The 18209-nt window shown below is 49.9% G+C and overlaps 1 protein-coding gene across 2 annotated transcripts in view; it reads left to right on the plus strand.

Annotated features, from left to right (window-relative positions):
- Window positions 1-18209, plus strand: part of GAREM2 (GRB2 associated regulator of MAPK1 subtype 2) — a 475556-nt gene that overhangs the window by 328846 nt on the left and 128501 nt on the right. The window lies entirely within an intron of this gene.

Raw genomic sequence — 18209 nt, forward strand, 5'->3', positions numbered from 1 at the left:
GAGAGTGTACCAATGTGGTAGAGAGGGGTGGAGGGAGTGTACCGGTGTGGTAGAGAGGGGTGGAGAGAGTGTACCAATGGGGTAGAAAGGGGTGGAAGGTGTGTCCCAGTGTGGCAGAGAGGGGTGGAGGGAGTGTACAAGTGTGGGAGAGAGGGGTGGAGCGAGTGTACCAATGTGGTAGAGAGGGGTGGAGGGAGTGTACCAGTGTGGTAGAGAGGGGTGGAGGGAGTGTACCAATGTGGTAGAGAGGGGTGGAGGGAGTGTACCAGTGTGGTAGAGAGGGGTGGAGGGAGTGTACCAGTGTGGGAGAGAGGGGTGAAGCGAGTGTACCAATGTGGTAGAGAGGGGTGGAGTGAGTGTACCAGTGTGGTAGAGAGGGGTGGAGGGAGTGTACCAATGTGGTAGAGAGGGGTGGAAGGAGTGTACCAGTGTGGTAGAGAGGGGTGGAGGGAGTGTACCAGTGTGGTAGAGAGGGGTGGTAGAGAGGGAGAAGTATATTGAGGCCATATTTGTTTTATATATTTATTTATTGTTTTTGGTTTGAATAAACTTTACAAATTCATCACAAATAAAACAGATAAAACCACATCTTTACAATCCATCCTATCATTGGTCCAGTAGCTCCTCCTTATAAAATCACAGTAATCACTCCATAAAACATTTTACTGTTTTAAAACTTTTAAAGGAGCAACACGACTAAATATCAAAGACATAAAACATGGTTAACATTTTCACATATCTAAAACAGACAGAACAACGATATAGAATGAGACCAATATTAAGAGGCCAAGGGAATTGCGCGTTTAGTGTCTTCCGCCACTTTAGAGTCTATAAGCGGTATTCTATACGTTCTTTTAGCTTTCTACTTTTAATTGAAGAGATTTAAAGCAAGCCGCTACCGCTATAGCATCTGAAGTATTTTCACTATATAAACATGTGTGCCAGAAATGTTGTTCATTACACCAATGGCTTTTGGGGTACAGCTTACCTAGGTGTCTCAACCTCTTTCCATTCACAGCTGCACAGTAAGAAATTCAATGTCGGGCTGTTTCTAGAGTGTCTTTATTCTTTACTAAAATCTACAGAGTCTGTAGCTGGAATCATACCTCGGCGCAAAAGGATTTCCTTCGTTGGCAGGATATTCCAACGGAATATAAGGAATATTCTTCCGTACAGTCTATCAGGGAATCGAGTAAGATAAGATGGCAGGTTTCCCCTTTTTTGTGTTCGTGACTGAGGTGAGACATAGACGATTAACTATGTAGTTTCCCTACGCGGTGGAGAGATCCCGACACGAAAGTAGCGAGGAGATCCCCCCTCTATAGGCAGTGGTAAGAAAATACACTGTCCTTTACATCATTGGAAGCGTTACGATCCCTGCTCCAATGTGGGTTAATGAATTGTCACAGGGGCCCACAACACATCTCCTGACATCTAGAGGAAGTCGTTTCTGATATCCTACTTTGGACGTGTCATGTGGTTCCAAGACCACTACAGGGTCTGAGAGAACCAGAGGGACAGCTTTGCCCTCCACACACAAGCCCCCCTGCACATAATAGCTGGAGGTGACTGAGAACTATGTAACCTGTGAAAAACACCCATCACCTACAGTCTGGCACGAACAGAAAGACTCTATTACTATTCTGTATATTGCATTTCGTCCTGAAGAAGGTCCTGAAATTAGGAGAAACAATTGTGTCAGTAGAGGACTGAAACATATGTAGACAAGGGGCCACCAGTGTAGATAGGTGGCTCGGGTAAAGGCACCTAACTGTAAAGTACATATAGGGCCGTAAAAATGTGTTGTAAATAAATGAAATATAATTGCAGTGCTTGGTACAATGGTGCTATGTGCTATGAAATTGTGGTAAATATGGGAATATGAGATGGTATGAAAGTGTATGAAAGGTGATTATGAAAGGTATGGTCCAAAATGTGTGGACATGTATAGTTTCTATGGTTGTTTTATATTGTACAAGTGTATATTGATACAAAAAAAAATGTATGGGCCTTATTACACAGACAGCAGTGGACCAAGGTGCTATAAGCACCTTGGTCCATGCCGGTAAAATACAGGCACCGCCTTGGTGGAAAGGGGAATTACCGCCCTATTCCAAGGTTGGTGGGGCGGTAATTCCCCCTTTCCCCATTGCACTTCCCCATTCCCATTTTTGCCCCATAGGGCATAATGGGAATGGGGAAGGTGCTAATTACGGCACCGCAAATTGCTGTACCGTAATTAGCTCCCTGGTCCCTTTGCGGGTTGGTTTTTAACACCTGCAAAAAGCAGGCGTTAAATTCCCTAACCCGCAAAGGGACCTCGTAGTAAGGCGGTAAGGGTTTACCGGTAAAATACTGGTACCGGTAAACCCTTAGCGCCTACCGTGTAATGAGGCCCATTATATTTTTTCTTTAGACCCAAATTTGTTGTGGAGTCTATCCTATGTTTATTATATCTATACAACCTCATTGCTCCTAACCCATGTTTTTTTATTGAAAAGTTTCTCTAATGTGTCCATCCAATCATTGTCGAATAGGCAATTTTTTACCTTAGTAGGATGGTTAATCGGCGCTTCAATGTTCAAATGTATCTTTTGTAAAATGCTTTCACTCGTTGTTCGAATCTGACTAATGTAGTTTATAGACTTCCCTCGTGGTTTAAAATGCAAACACTCACTCAGATGCTCATAAAGGGATTCACTGACTGGAAGAAGCCGTTTCCTGTAGAGACGGCAACTCCCGCTCAACACGCACATGAAGCTCAAATCCTATAGCCGCAAGTGGGATGGCATTCGATCGGATGGGATGTCTCGGAAGGATAGCTCAGCGGCAACATGCTCGCCTTGGAAGCAATGACGACTCAGAGCCACACAGGTTCAATCCCCGGGTCCGCGCTTAAGCGTGTTATAAATAACCTATCATATCATATCATACACCCAAAACTCTCATCCAAAAGTTAGCCCCCAACAAGTCTAGCGATATGGGGACTACGTGTTAGAATAATTCCTGTCCATACATAAGCTTTGGGATCACTTTTCCCTCACAACATTTTAATGCTGGGATAATTGAAAAAATCCACATTTTCAATGTATTACTAGAGCCTGGGAGAGCAGGGCAGCGGCTTTTTGGGGGACTGGGTGCAGATCTAATTAGTGTTCTCCAAAGAACACATCTGGGCCCTCCTTTTCTTGCTTCTTGAGAGGGCTAGAATGTTTGCTTTCTTTGGGTTCATCATAAAACCATTATCACTCGCATATACAGAGAACGCAGCAAGTCATCCTTTTAAACCTACTCGTGATTTGTCAAAAAGTAAAAAGTCAACGGCATATGCGAGCCAGGACACCTTCCGCACCCCTACCTTTGGGGACACCAGGGCAGCAGGACTCAAATAGTCATTTACATCAGACACGTAAAGGTTGAATAGACAGGTGGCAAGAATACAACCCTGTCCAAGACCAGAGAGAGCCGGGATGCAAAGGGACCTGGCCCACTCTCTAACCTGAATGGTAGAGTTTTCGTGAAGTCCTATCATGAGTTTCAGCAGACCACTTGGAATACCCCAGCCTTTCCGTTTTCCCCATAATCTAGATTGGTCAACTCGATCAAAGGCAGATGACAAGTCAACCGATGCTAGATAGGTACAGTCTTCTGGTGTGGACCATGTTATGTCCTTCATATATCTCAACACAAGACCATTTAAGTTCGTGGAGTGGGCCTCACGAAAGCCTGACTGATGGGTAGGGTGTACAGAATGGTGGCATCTCATTGGCTGGATTGGAAGAATGGTGGTGTCTCCTTGGCTGGATGGGTAGAGTGGACAGAATGGTGGTGTTTCACTGGCTTGATGGGTAGGGTGGACAGAATGGTGGCATCTCATTGGCTGGATTGGAAGAATGGTGGTGTCTCCTTGGCTGGATGGGTAGAGTGAGAAGAATGGTGGCGTCTAATTGGCTACATGGGTAGGGTGGAGAGAATGGTGGCATCTCATTAGCTGGATTGGAAGAATGGTTGTGTCTCATTGGCTGGATGGGTAGGGTGGAGATAATGGTTGAGTCTCATTGGCTGCATGGGTGGGGTGGACAGAATGGTGGTGTCCCATTGGCTGGATGGGTAGGGTGGGCAGAATGGTGGCGTCTCATTGGCTGGATGGGTAGGGTGACGAGAATGGTGGCGTCTCATTGGATGGATGAGTAGGATGGGAAGAATGGTGGTGTCTCATTGGCTACATGGGTAGGGTGGGAAGAATGGTGGCGTCTCATTGTCTGCATGGGTAGGGTGGGAAGAATGGTGGTGTCTCCTTGGCTGGATGGATAGGGTGAGAAGAATAGTGGTGTCTCATTGGCTGCATGGGTAAGGTGGAGAGAATGGTGGCGTCCAATTGGATGGATGAGTAGGATGGCAAGAATGGTGGTGTCTCATTGGCTACATGGGTAGGGTGGGAAGAATGGTGGCGTCTCATTGTCTGCATGGGTAGGGTGGGAAGAATGGTGGTGTCTCATTGGCTGAATGGGTGGGGTGGACAGAATGGTGGTGTCTCATTGGCTGGATTGGTAGGGTGAAGAGAATGGTGGTGTCTCATTGGATGGATGAGTAGGATGGGAAGAATGGTGGTGTCTCATTGGCTGCATGGGTAGGGTGGAAAGAATGGTGGCGTCTCATTGGCTGCATGGGTAAGGTGGAGAAAATGGTGGCGTCTCATTGGATGGATGAGTAGGATGGGAAGAATGGTGGTGTCTCATTGGCTGCATGGGTAGGGTGGAGAGAATGGTAGAATCTCATTGGCTGGATTGGAAGAATGGTGGTGTTTCATTGGCTGCATGGGTATGATGGAGAGAATGGCGGCGTCTCATTGGCTGGATGGGTAGGGTGACGAGAATGGTGGTGTCTCATTGGATGGATGAGTAGGATGGGAAGAATGGTGGTGTCTCATTGGCTACATGGGTAGGGTGGGAAGAATGGTGGCGTCTCATTGCATGGGTAGGGTGGGAAGAATGGTGGTGTCTCATTGGCTGAATGGGTGGGGTGGGAAGAATGGTGGTGTCTCCTTGGCTGGATGGATAGGGTGAGAAAAATAGTGGTGTCTCATTGGCTGCATGGGTAAGGTGGGGAGAATGGTGGCGTCTAATTGGATGGATGAGTAGGATGGCAAGAATGGTGGTGTCTCATTGGCTACATGGGTAGGGTGGGAAGAATGGTGGCGTCTCATTGCATGGGTAGGGTGGGAAGAATGGTGGTGTCTCATTGGCTGAATGGGTGGGGTGGACAGAATGGTGGTGTCTCATTGGCTGGATGGGTAGGGTGAAGATAATGGTGGTGTCTCATTGGATGGATGAGTAGGATGGGAAGAATGGTGGTATCTCATTGGCTGCATTGGTAGGGTGGAGAGAATGGTGGCGTCTCATTGGATGGATGAGTAGGATGGGAAGAATGGTGGTGTCTCATTGGCTACATGGGTAGGGTGGGAAGAATGGTGGCGTCTCATTGCATGGGTAGGGTGGGAAGAATGGTGGTGTCTCATTGGCTGAATGGGTGGGGTGGGAAGAATGGTGGTGTCTCCTTGGCTGGATGGATAGGGTGAGAAAAATAGTGGTGTCTCATTGGCTGCATGGGTAAGGTGGAGAGAATGGTGGCGTCTAATTGGATGGATGAGTAGGATGGCAAGAATGGTGGTGTCTCATTGGCTACATGGGTAGGGTGGGAAGAATGGTGGTGTCTCATTGGCTGGATGGGTAGGGTGAAGAGAATGGTGGTGTCTCATTGGATGGATGAGTAGGATGGGAAGAATGGTGGTGTCTCATTGGCTGCATTGGTAGGGTGGAGAGAATGGTGGCGTCTCATTGGCTGGATGGGTAGGGTGGGAAGACTGGTGGCGTCTCATTGGCTGCATAGGTGGAGTGGACATAATGGTGGTGTCCCATTGGCTGGATGGATAGGGTGGACAGAATGGCGGCGTCTCATTGGCTGGATTGGAAGAATGGTGGTGTCTCATTGGCTGGATAGGTAGAGTGGGAAGAATGGTGGTGTCTCATTGGCTGCATGGGTAGGGTGGAGGCAATGGTAGCATCTCATTGGCTGGATTGGAAGAATGGTGGTGTCTCCTTGGCTGGATTGGTAGAGTGGGAAGAATGGTGGTGTCTCATTGGCTGCATGGGTAACGTGGAGAGAATGATGGCATCTCATTGGATGGATGAGTAGGATGGGAAGAATGGTGGTGTCTCATTGGCTGGATGGGTAGGGTGGGAAGAATGGTGCCGTCTCATTGGCTGCATGGGTGGGGTGGACGGAATGGTGGTGTCTCATTGGCTGGATGGGTAGGGTGAAGAGAATGGTGGCATCTCATTGGATGGATGAGTAGGATGGGAAGAATGGTGGTGTCTCATTGGCTGGATGGATAGGGTGAGAAGAATGGTGGTGTCTCATTGGCTGGATGGGTAAGGTGGAGAAAATGGTGGATGAGTAGGATGGGAAGAATGGTGGTGTCTCATTGGCTGGATGGGTAGGGTGGGACGAATGGTCGCGTCTTATTGGCTGCATGGGTGGGGTGGATAGAATGGTGGTGCTCATTGGCTCGATGGGTAGGGTGATAAGAATGGTGACGTCTCATTGGGTGCATGGGTGGGGTGGACAGAATGGTGGCGTCTCATTGGCTGGATGGGTAGGGTGGGAAGAATGGTGGCGTCTCATTGGCTGGATTGGAAGAATGGTGGTGTCTCCTTGGCTGGATGGACAGGGTGGAGATAATGGTAGCATCTCATTGGCTGGATTGGAAGAATGGCGGTTTCTCATTGGCTGGATGGGTAGGGTGGGAAGAATGGTGGCGTCTCATTGGCTGGATGGGTAGGGTGGGAAGAATGGTGGCGTCTCATTGGCTGGATTGGAAGAATGGTGGTGTCTCCTTGGCTGGATGGACAGGGTGGAGATAATGGTAGCATCTCATTGGCTGGATTGGAAGAATGGCGGTTTCTCATTGGCTGGATGGGTAGGGTGGGAAGAATGGTGGCGTCTCATTGGCTGGATGGGTAGGGTGGGAAGAATGGTGGCGTCTCATTGGCTGGATTGGAAGAATGGTGGTGTCTCCTTGGCTGGATGGACAGGGTGGAGATAATGGTAGCATCTCATTGGCTGGATTGGAAGAATGGCGGTTTCTCATTGGCTGGATGGGTAGGGTGGGAAGAATGGCGGTTTCTCATTGGCTGGATGGGTAGGGTGGGAAGAATGGTGGCGTCTCATTGGCTGGATGGGTAGGGTGGGAAGAATGGTGGCGTCTCATTGGCTGGATTGGAAGAATGGTGGTGTCTCCTTGGCTGGATGGACAGGGTGGAGATAATGGTAGCATCTCATTGGCTGGATTGGAAGAATGGCGGTTTCTCATTGGCTGGATGGGTAGGGTGGGAAGAATGGTGGCGTCTCATTGGCTGGATGGGTAGGGTGGGAAGAATGGTGGCGTCTCATTGGCTGGATTGGAAGAATGGTGGTGTCTCCTTGGCTGGATGGACAGGGTGGAGATAATGGTAGCATCTCATTGGCTGGATTGGAAGAATGGCGGTTTCTCATTGGCTGGATGGGTAGGGTGGGAAGAATGGCGGTTTCTCATTGGCTGGATGGGTAGGGTGGCAGATAAAGTAATCAGATAGAGGTTCAGGGAATAGACCGAGAATAGGTAAGGGTAATTAGGGAAAGAGTCACAGGTCCCGAGTCCTTCCCCAATTACCCTTATTCATCATCTGCACCTAACTTGCTTTGCCACAATAACACAATCACCACCAAATATTCATTGCACTGTGTTCACTTGAGTCTTTTTTGGCGTTCACGTGTTCCCTTGTTTAATGCATAAGTGCTACATCATATGGTTGCAATCAGCGTCCGTTCAACCCACATCACCCATTTAGGGCCGAAGGATGATAGGGCCCCCAGTACCTTGAACTCCTGGACGGACATAGTCATGGCTGCTGTTCTGGCTACAGGTCTGGATACCTGTGGCCCCAGGGCTGCAGGCAGGGCCGGAGGCGCCTCAGCGTTACCTTGCTCCTCCATCCCATCCTCGTCGCCAGTTGTTGTAGCCTGGGATGCCCCCGCGTAAGGGCAGCAAGCCTGTAGCGGTGCGCAGCACGCGGCCGTGCTGCAAATAAGGAGGCTTAAACTTCATGGCGCTTAAGCTTCCCTGACCGTGCGAGGGAGGTTACTCTCCCCTTTATTACTGTGGTGAAGTATCTATCCTTATCACCGCGTGCGTGTGTGCGTGCGTGCGTGCGTGTGTGCGTGCGTGCGTGTCTCTGCTGGCCGTCGACATCAAGCATGACAGCGGCTTTTAGGTTCGTCCATTCAAGCTCTGTAATACACTTGGCTTTAATTATATATTTATTTATGCACAGGGATGAACAGTGCTCCTTTGATCACAAAAGAATGTACACTAGATAAGAAATCGGATTTGATGGGAAGCAGTGAGCTTCTTGCATTGGGGTGAGTTCTGGGAGTTCCGAAAGCTAAACTGGCCCTGTCTCCCCTCAGTAGTGCCCTCCATTTTAGGTTAAGAACATACAGGACTTCTGGAACATACAGGATACCCTTCTCCAGCGCCCCTTCCTCTCCCAGCTCTTTGGCATCAGCAGGAGTACTGCCATGCCCCCCCCTCTCCTTCACACTAAGAGCCCGCCAGTTCCAGCCCTACCAAGGGATGCATTCCCATAAGCAGTGCCTGCACTGCTATTCCCTCTGTGCTGGCACCAGAGCGGCTGAGGATAAGCGGGGGGCCCTTTCAAAGAGAGGTTTGGACCCACTTTCCTAGACATGGAAAAACCCACCTTCATATGTAAACAAAAATGCATTGGTGCGGTGGAGTTTAAGGGGTGCAAATACAAAAGAGCAGTGCACAAATTGTAGGTACATTTTTGGTGCACAAGCCGTTTCAGTTGGTGCAATTGTGTGTCTCCGCAGCACGTATCCAGTCACACAATCAATACATGGAAAGGATGAATTCATTGCAATATAGGTGAGGGAGTTTGCAGGTGTCCTAGCTATGCAGTGCATAGATTATAATGGAGCATATGTTTCCTAATGCAAATATGCAATGAGCGATTCCCCTACTTGTAATCTTTGTGATTGCATAGAATGAGCCCCACCTTGAACTTCATTATCTCCTACCATATTCTCCACCAAACAGCCGGAAGCAGGGCAAATCCCGTCTGTGATAAGTGAGCGCCTTGTGGAGAGGTCTGTCTTTGGCTAGCAAATGCACATTTAAAGTGACACAGCTTTTAGTTCATGATGACAGATACTTCCTTGGGGAATCTGTGCAAACCATCTGCCGTAGCTTGCCTCTTGACCCTAGCCAAAGCAATGCACGGGGCATGAGGCGTGCAGATGTGCTTGTTGGCCTCTGCACGGCAACACAAAGAAAGGCAGCCAGTTGGAAGAAGGGAGCCTGAACCCCTGAATAACCACTTTAAAAAAGCAACTAAGCGTTTATTGCCAAGAGTCAGAGATGGGCCTCCAAGGTGTGGTGACCCCTTTCAGTTAAAGACACTTGGAGAAAGAGATAAATTGGGCATTTGTATTGAAGCCCAGTGGAATGCACAGGAGCAGAGCACAGTTCTGTGTGAGTGGGTTAACAGTCCAATCCCCCTTGGTGCAGCACTGAAGACCAGCAGCTGCACCACTCCGCCCACTACAGGGGTATCAGGTAATATTATCCCCACCAAAAATATCGCCGTATATATGGTCGTCAGGAACACCCATAGGCGATATTTTTAAAGGGAATAATATTTGGGGTTATTGGGAGCCGGGGTTGCAGTGGTGTCTCCCGCTCCCTTTTAAATAATATGGGGGTTGCGGAGGTGTCCCCCGCAGGTTCCATGCCTTAATATAGCCGCAAAATTATGGCGATATTTTTGCTGGGATATTAACACATGGAACCACTACAGGCCCATGCTGCATTGTCTCTTTCTTCCATATTTCAGCATGTCTCCCACTTTAGGCTGGACAGTCAACGTCACAAGAGCGTTGTGTAGCGCACAGCTGGCATTGGTCTAACTTCACAGCGCTGTATTCGGCGGATCTGTGTGAAATGACTGAATGCAAAAGTCCAACCTTTTGTTTCTTCTTTTTTTCACAAAAATATTTAGGGGGGAGACCCCTCATAACTCCCCCACCTTACCCCTATACGTTTTTATTAACTTTACTCCCCCACATATATATCTGCAAAGAAATAGGGGTCGGACTTTTGGGCCTCAGACTATTTGCCCTCTGTCATTTTGTCCTATTCTGTATTGGATCGTGTTGGGCGCCTGGCCTCTGGCTGGACACTGCCTTGCATGCAGGTTGACCTCGTGTGGTGAGTTGCAGCAAGGTGGGGGTGACTGTGCCGCTTGTAAGAATGGCAGTGGGTCACTTTTTCCCCCTCCTCTTTGTCCCTTACCGCTGCACTACAGGCAACCCGAGTCTCCCTGATCTGGAGGTAGTCTCCCCTGACGCCGACCTTGCCCTCCACACCCCACCCCACCCCCACCTCCCTGAAATCGAAGGGATTACTCTAAATGGCCTCGCAGTGATTTAAATGGCAGTACATCCCCACAGAAGAAAAGCAAATATTGACAAAAGGCACTTCACTCCTGGAGGAATACATTCTATGGGGGAGGCGTTAACCCTTCCCTGGCCATTTCTCCACCCTGGCCTGCCAGTCATTCGCTGCAGTGCAGCAAGGGGGGGTGTCGGGGGGGGGGGCTATTTATTAGGTGGGTTATTGCGCGATTTCAAAAACCCTGCACCAATTCATGGGATTCTGAAGCAATACAAGATCAAACAGAGCTGGGTGTTAAGAAGGCATAGGGTGCGACGGCTGGCACAGCATCTGAGCTAGTGCTGGGTGGCATCACCACGTCATGGGGGTAAACTTGAAGAAGTTCTGAAGGGTACCGCCTAATTATGAGTTGGAATCGCATGGGCTATTTACCACAGTGCTTGCTTGGTATTATCCCCTACCACTACCCGGGGGAGGAGGGGGGAGGGCGTCCTCCCTGCCAGTCAGAACAGGGGCTCTACCACATGGCAAAACCCCTGCCCGAGGCTCATCGGAGCTCGAGGCTGCCGTTTTACATTGCCTGGAATCAGGTAAGTGCCACCTGTCCCCTTAACTCCTAGTTCCCCCACATCCCAACCCCTCCCCACTTACCTTGCGCTCCTCCCTCCCACGCCGGCACGTCTCCTTCCAGGAAATCGCCACCATGGAATGGGAGAAGGGACTACTTGTAGTTTCCTTCTCCCCAATTCATGGTGGCCATCTTGTTTTGTAGTTTTTTCTCAAGTTGAGAATTGGTAAACACGCAGTACCTCAACTACAGAAAAAAAAACAGTATTAGTACCCCGGTGCAACATGGCTGGGTACTAATAGCAATATAACCTTAGCAAGGGGGCAATACCGGTCAGGTAATGCCCTGGGGCTAACATTAAAGCCTGATCTTCACTCTGGCTTCTAACTTATGCCCCAGGGCATTTCCTGACCGGTAATGCCCCTCTGCTCGCATTAGGTTGCTTAATTATGACAGTGAAGTACTTGCATAGGGTAAATATGGGTGATTTACCCCATGCAGTAGTTTATATGTACCCCATGAGCCCACTGTCCCGTGTGATTATATCTCATAATTAGGTGGTGTTTGAAAAATAGGAGGATTTTAAGTACCACCTGTTTTTACCATTACCACTATAACCCTAAAGAAGCCACTTCCGTGAAATGCCGGTCTGCTCTGGAATCCTGCATAATTTTTCTCTTATTGCTTAAAGCTCAACTATTACCGAATCCAGCATTTATGGGGCTGCTGGTGCGTTCCACACCCTCCCCATCGTGGATGGATTATGAGGAGTAATCCCACGTTGTGTTCCCGTTACGTTATGTCCTCTCCGCCGCATGCAATGGTCCAAGTGTACGCATGGTGGCGCTGTGTCCTGGCGTCCGCCTCACCTCCCTGATGCAATCTGTCGGATCTCATCTGGCCTGTACTGGTGCAGCCATGCGGCCACAATCCACAACAATTCCCCGATCCTGTTGTTGGAATCTGTATTAATTGTCACTAGATGCGTGCAGTACATGGCCATATGTACTGTGGTGCCACATGCCGTGTTGTAGGGAAAATCTGGTATATGTTCTGCATGGTACTTGGGTGCTGGTGCCTTCTAAAGAACATTGCTCAAGTATCACGGCTACCATCTGTGCAGGTGTAGGGCGGTCGAGAGCTCGGAGGAACGGCAGACCCCTACGGTATCGCTTTATCTGGTCGAGTGATTAGTTGATTCTTGGGAAAAATGTCAGACCTTCCCAATGGTAGAGTATGCTAGTGGGTGGGCAAGCCTTGTCGTTAATGGCGCTAGATTAGGTTAACATCCTGGATAGGGTTACTTGTTGGCAGTACACCTTGTTGTGGTTTACACTTACTTTTATTGTTGATTTCTGTGATCATTGTCCTAGCACGTACAGTGCTAAGTGCATGTGACAAGAGCCAACACGTGTTTCGACTGAAGTCTTTATCAAGGCAGAAGCAAAATGATTAGAGATCCTTGTATAAGGATGGGGGAGGCCAGGGTATGGTAGGTATTCTGAGTCTGCATAGGAGGGCTGGATCGCCACTGTGGGTCTGGAGTGAAGAGCATAGTCTACGCAGTTGCGGCGATCACTGTACCATCTGTGCAGCACACTGCTTATAGGATGGCCGACATTTGCCAAGGCGTTGGCCGGTTGTGCTGGTCCAGTGCCCATTGAGTGGTTACTCCCATAGGCCTGGCTGAGCCTGCGCGCAGATGTAATTGGGGGCCAGTGCCTGTACATGTCCAGGGCCCCGGCACCAGAAGGCCATCTGCAGGATGCAGAGGACTTTGAACATCCCACTCTGGCGCACTGGGGGCAGGCGTAGGGCCTCTAGTGTGGGCTCAGTTGGGTTATGTGCGTTAATATAGGATCTTCGAGGGGCATTTACTTAAGCAATAAGCCCCAGGCATGTGGGGGCATTACTGCTTCAGTTAATGCCCCGGGGCCCATAGTTACAGGCCCGAGCGAAACAAGGAAAGTGGAGCATGAGGGGGGATTGTTCTCACCCCCCAATCTCCCAATAAACATTTACCCTTGAGAAGAAGCCCAAGAGAAGAGTGTTTCCTATAATGTTGCCGGCAGACTATAGAAGGTGAACACCATTTACACCTAACACAGTAAATTGAAATATTTCCTGCAATCCCAATGGACGATTCCACAGGCATTGGGATGAGACTTTAAAGTAGTCTTTCAGCTAAGTGCTTGCCCCTGGTCCTAACGACTACCACATCTGAGATCAGAGGAGACATTTTTGCCGGAATTCAGATGTGGGGAAATCCGGCCCAATTCCAGCACTGCCCATTGATGGAGGTGGTTGAGGCGCTCTGTGACGTGCGTCTGATGGAGATGGATTCAGGAGTCATCCGTGTCCAATCAGAGGCTGTGGTGCTGCATTGCGTGTTGCACGAGAGCACATGGGCTTATTGTGAAAAGCAGGGAGACGGGGGTCTGGCACGGCCAGCTTCTGAAAGTGGCAGGTGGTGCTGGGTCAGTGTGGCAGGCTAGCGGTTAGATGTGGCATGAAAGAGCAGAGTGAAAGCAGGGGAAAGGAAGGAGTGGGTCAGACATCTCATTGGCGTACGTTTAAGGGAAACAAGGGTGTTTGTCCTCTCCCAACTTTTGTGACATACTAGTTTGTCCCACTCATTTGGCAGGATCCCCTTTAATTTAGATGTCATCCCCCCAATGTTCAGCCCCTTTAATTTAGATGTTACCCTCCACCCCAATTTTCAGCAAAGTTACTCCACTTGAAACACGTGTGTATAGGCGCGTTATAAATGCCTTATCATATCATATCCTATATCATATCACTGGCAGAGATGGGAGATTGCAGCGGGGAGGGGTGTTCACGCGATGTGACTGGTGGAGGAACAGCTCAGTTGGCGTACATGCAGTGCTTTAAGTGGGTCTGGAAATTGAGGGGGGCTCTCGTTAGGGGGTGTGGCCTAAGGACACGCCCCCTAGCTAGAGTCCCCCCCCCTCGATTAAGGGCGGGCGACTGGTTAAAGAGGTGGAGCTGGAGCACGATGGCATTATAAGGTGTGACAGCAGTGTGCCCCAGCTCGCACCCAGCAGGCAGCCCTTTCATTCAAAGAGGCCCGTGGTAGGCAACGCTTTAACCACCAGCTCCTTGAATGAAAGGTCTGCCTGCTGCTGGTGTCTCTGTACTTGAAACAGGAGGAGAGCTGGAGGGCAAGTATGTTGTCCTCTCACCCATGAATGCTGGGTGATGACTAGTTACTCAGAAACAAAAGGAGAGACTGTGCCCTCCAGCCCTCCTCCTGTTTCGAGTACATAGACAGGAGACAGCCCGCACTGCACGGTTACACCTGCTGCCTGCAGGTGTCGGCACTTTGGTTTAGAAAAAAGAAAGGCTATGCCTTTTCTTTTTTGCTAAACCGAAGTGCCGACACCTGCAGGCAGCTTGTGAAATGGTGCAGCGTCTACACCGGCTTCCTGAGGCGTCGGCTGGCTGGGGCTAGTTGGGGGTGGGCCCCGGCAGGACCCTGGCTCGGAAGCCCTTTCTGGAGACTGCCGGGGCTCAGCCCTGGCTGGCCCCGGCCCACTTAAAGCCCTGCATACACGGAATATAGCCATGTGGAAATATGCTCCAGGAAGCTGCCGAGTAATTCAGAGCGGAAGTGGAGGGCGCAACGCCTCATATTGTGGCACTGGTTCTTCGGTGTGAGAAGCTTCCCTGGCTAAGCCTTTAGTTAACTTCTCATGCTTCTCCAAACACCTAATGGTGCTTCGCTATGGCACGTGATGGTGTCATCGTTTACCTCCGCTGGACGTGCTGTGTGCATGAGTCTCTGGGTGTTCGGCTGGAGTAGGAAGGTACACCAGGGTGCGATGGCGATTTATGAAACGTGGGAGGGGAAAGAGTGGGAAGAACGTTTCTGGGCCACCTAGTGAGCCGGGTGTCATTGGTTTTGCCCGCCGTAAACATTGCATGCTTCGTGCCAGGCACTTGGCAGCACGCCTTTATGTAATTCTCAGTACCGAGCAGCACAGGGGGTACAGCCAAAAGGCTATCGAGCCCCGAGTCCTGACAGTCCCGACATTAGCGCAGCCCCGGATCTCTTCCAAACCTAGCAACACCCCTGGTCGGGCGTCTGAATACTTTACCGTCCCGAGGTAGATAACTTACAAGTGGGCAATAACGGTGACATCAATTATTGCAGCGCTTAGACGCTGAAATAACCTCGTTTGAAGCGCTATAGCAAGTAGCAAATTAATATTCTTGTGTAGAATCCCCTTTAGTCTATCCAATTTCTTTGCTGATGCACACCTGTTCTTTCCGCTTGCGACCTTCTTCCAGGGCCATCTACAGCCAGTGCTATGTTTCCTTCCTCTTTCCCCATTCCATGCCCCCCTTATCGTTCCATGCCACCCGCTCCCCACTCAACTTGTTCGGCCCCCGGCCCTAGGTTCCCACAGACACACTCCGCCTCTGCAGCCGGCCTTCCCCCCGCTCCATTGTTCTTGTGCAAAGACGTCCTATGAAGGGGGTCACAAAGAGACCGAGGAACTGCATCCCGTTGCTAGGCAACTGCCCCATCCCTTTCAAGGTGGCAGCCCTTCATAAAACACACTGGGGAAACTTACACTGACAAGGGAACATAACTTCAGAGTTTGCAAAGGAGGTTCTGCAAGGAGAGCGCCCCAACACAAACAGGGATGGGGGCCAGGGAGTACAACGACGGGTTCCCTTCTGGGAACGGAATTCACCACCGTGGACCCTTCCATAGCGAGGCACTCGCTTCAAGGCCCTTTCGGGTTTCTGTAGACCTATTTTAATTAATGAGTGACGTCTTTGACTGGCAGCTGGGCAGGGCCAGGCTGAGACATAACAGTGGCTGGCTTGCGCAGCAGTGCAAGGGTGGCCCACCGTAGCGGATGGCAATGTGTTCCTTTTGTGACAGACTGTGTAGCACCTCGGGAGAATAGCTCAAGGGCAACGTGCTCGCCTTGGAAGCAAAAGGACAAGGAGCACCGCTGGTTCGATCCCCGGGTCCGCGCTTAGAAACCTCTGGGTATTAAGCGCGTTATAAATAACCTATCATATCATATCATACCCACGGGGTGTGCTTTGGCTAAAAGGTGTTGTAAATTGAGCATTTTAAAGGCAGACTACTAGAAGCAGAGTGAAGTGACTCATCAAACCGAAACTGCCCCACACTTGCACGTGGCCCCTGCAAATCGGGAAAAGCTTTATTGCTGTACAGGCCAGGCATGACCACAGCTGTGTCCCTGGCTCAGGGGACTCATGCAACCACTTCAGGCATCTGTGTTTGACCTCATGGTCCCAGGTTCAGGTCCGCTCAGCGTCTCGTCCTTCAGAGGTTAAGGTGCGTAACAATAAACACCTGTTATCTGGCTATAGCGCCAAGATACCCATGTGTGGGTAAATGTGCACACGAAAAAATGCAGGCTCTGCTACTGAAAGGTGTGCATGAGCCAGTAGAAAGGAGAGAGGCTGGCAAAGGACGGCGCCCTGAGGCCCGCCTGCCTGCGTGTGGCGCGATATATAAGAATTCAAATAAATAAAATAAATGAACTGATTCGCCTAAAGTAAAGGATATCCAATTATTGGCTCGCCTGAGGTTTTGGACTACCTCTTCCACAAGCCCTTGCCAGCTTAGTCAATGGTGAGGGATCATGGGAGTCCTAGTCCAAATATCTGGAGAGCTGTAGGTTGTATATGCAAGGAGGTAGCTTGTTCTGGTGCTATCAGAGCCCTGAGTACGCTCATATATGCAGATGGCCTGTTGCCACAGCGACAGAGGACTGACGAGTCTTGACCTCCCCGAGAAACGGGGTGAATTTGGGTTCAGACAGGAGTGAGGCCGCCCCGGGTCTTCAACGGTGTCCAGCGCAGTGTGATGGGAGACTTTGACTTTCCTGAGGGCCCGACTCCTCAATCCGTCCTCTCCCTTGAGTTACTTTCAAACAGTCCCTCACGGTCTTGGGACGTTCTAGTCTCCAAGCATCTCTTTCTTGGCCTCACATGGGTCGTCTGGCTCTCATGCTGGTGGTCGTGCCCCCTGCCCAGGCGGCTCCCACCTGGCACCATCAGGTTGCTTGACAGGGTCAGGCCTAGCATGGATAGTTGGACCCCAGGATACTCAAACGGTCTCCTCCGGTTTGGGCCGTCTTGCGGGTCATCTCTCCTAGAGCTTTTTCTCTGGCCTACCACGATCAGACCTTCTACTCAAACTTATGTCTATCAGCGGTTTGGTCCAGTGGACTTCCTATCCCCCCTGTTGTAAATACCCTGGAGTGTAGTTCATTGACCATACACAGACCAGCTGTGGAGCCATAGTAGTAGTCCAGGTAGCTTTATTATACATAGGTAAATATATACACATCTCCAGTTACTTGTAGGTATTTACAGGGTACATGGGAAGGCAGATAACGGTATACATCCAGTGGCACAAAAGAGACACAGGCACCCGCCGGCCATCCTCACACATCCAGCTCAGGCCCCCATCTGGCATTCCTGGAACACTCCTACATCACACTCACCCAGCATTCCCCCGAGCTGTCATCATCCATACACCGACATTCCATCAGCATGCATTCATGGCCAGTGAGACTGAAGAGGAGCAACTCACACCATAACATCTCCCTTCCTACAAACAGTCATTTCCACAACCGCCCCCCCACCCCCCCATGATTAACTTCTGTCTCCCTGGGCCCTTTTCTAATGCTTGCATATGTTGTTTTCTCTGGGTGACGTTCCCTCTCTGCTTTCATGCTCCCGATTCCTGCCTTCTCTTTCATGAGGTTTGCCCTACAGCTCTTTCCCTTGCTTTTCTTCTCTTTCTTCCTCTCCCTTCTGCCCTCTCCTTTCCCTACTCTCTGCTGGTCATTTCTCCCCCCTTACGTTTCTCTCACCTTTAATGTTTTCCTTTAGTATCCCAACATCTTTCTCTCTAAGTAAGTGTTGTAAGTAAGTGTTGCCACCAGCTCTGCTTTCCCCTTCCTTTCATGTCCCTCCTCCTTTCCCCTCTTTCTCTCTCTTTCTCCCCTGGAGTTCCTTCATCTTTCTTTATCTGCTTCCTTCTCTCCTCCTCCAATTTTCTGCTCCTCCCTCTCTCCTCCAGAATCACACTCCATCTCCCACACCCTT

The sequence above is a fragment of the Ambystoma mexicanum genome, chromosome 4p, assembly GCF_040938575.1.
Source record: "Ambystoma mexicanum isolate Mex_15411 chromosome 4p, UKY_AmexF1_1, whole genome shotgun sequence".
NCBI lineage: Eukaryota > Metazoa > Chordata > Amphibia > Caudata > Ambystomatidae > Ambystoma > Ambystoma mexicanum.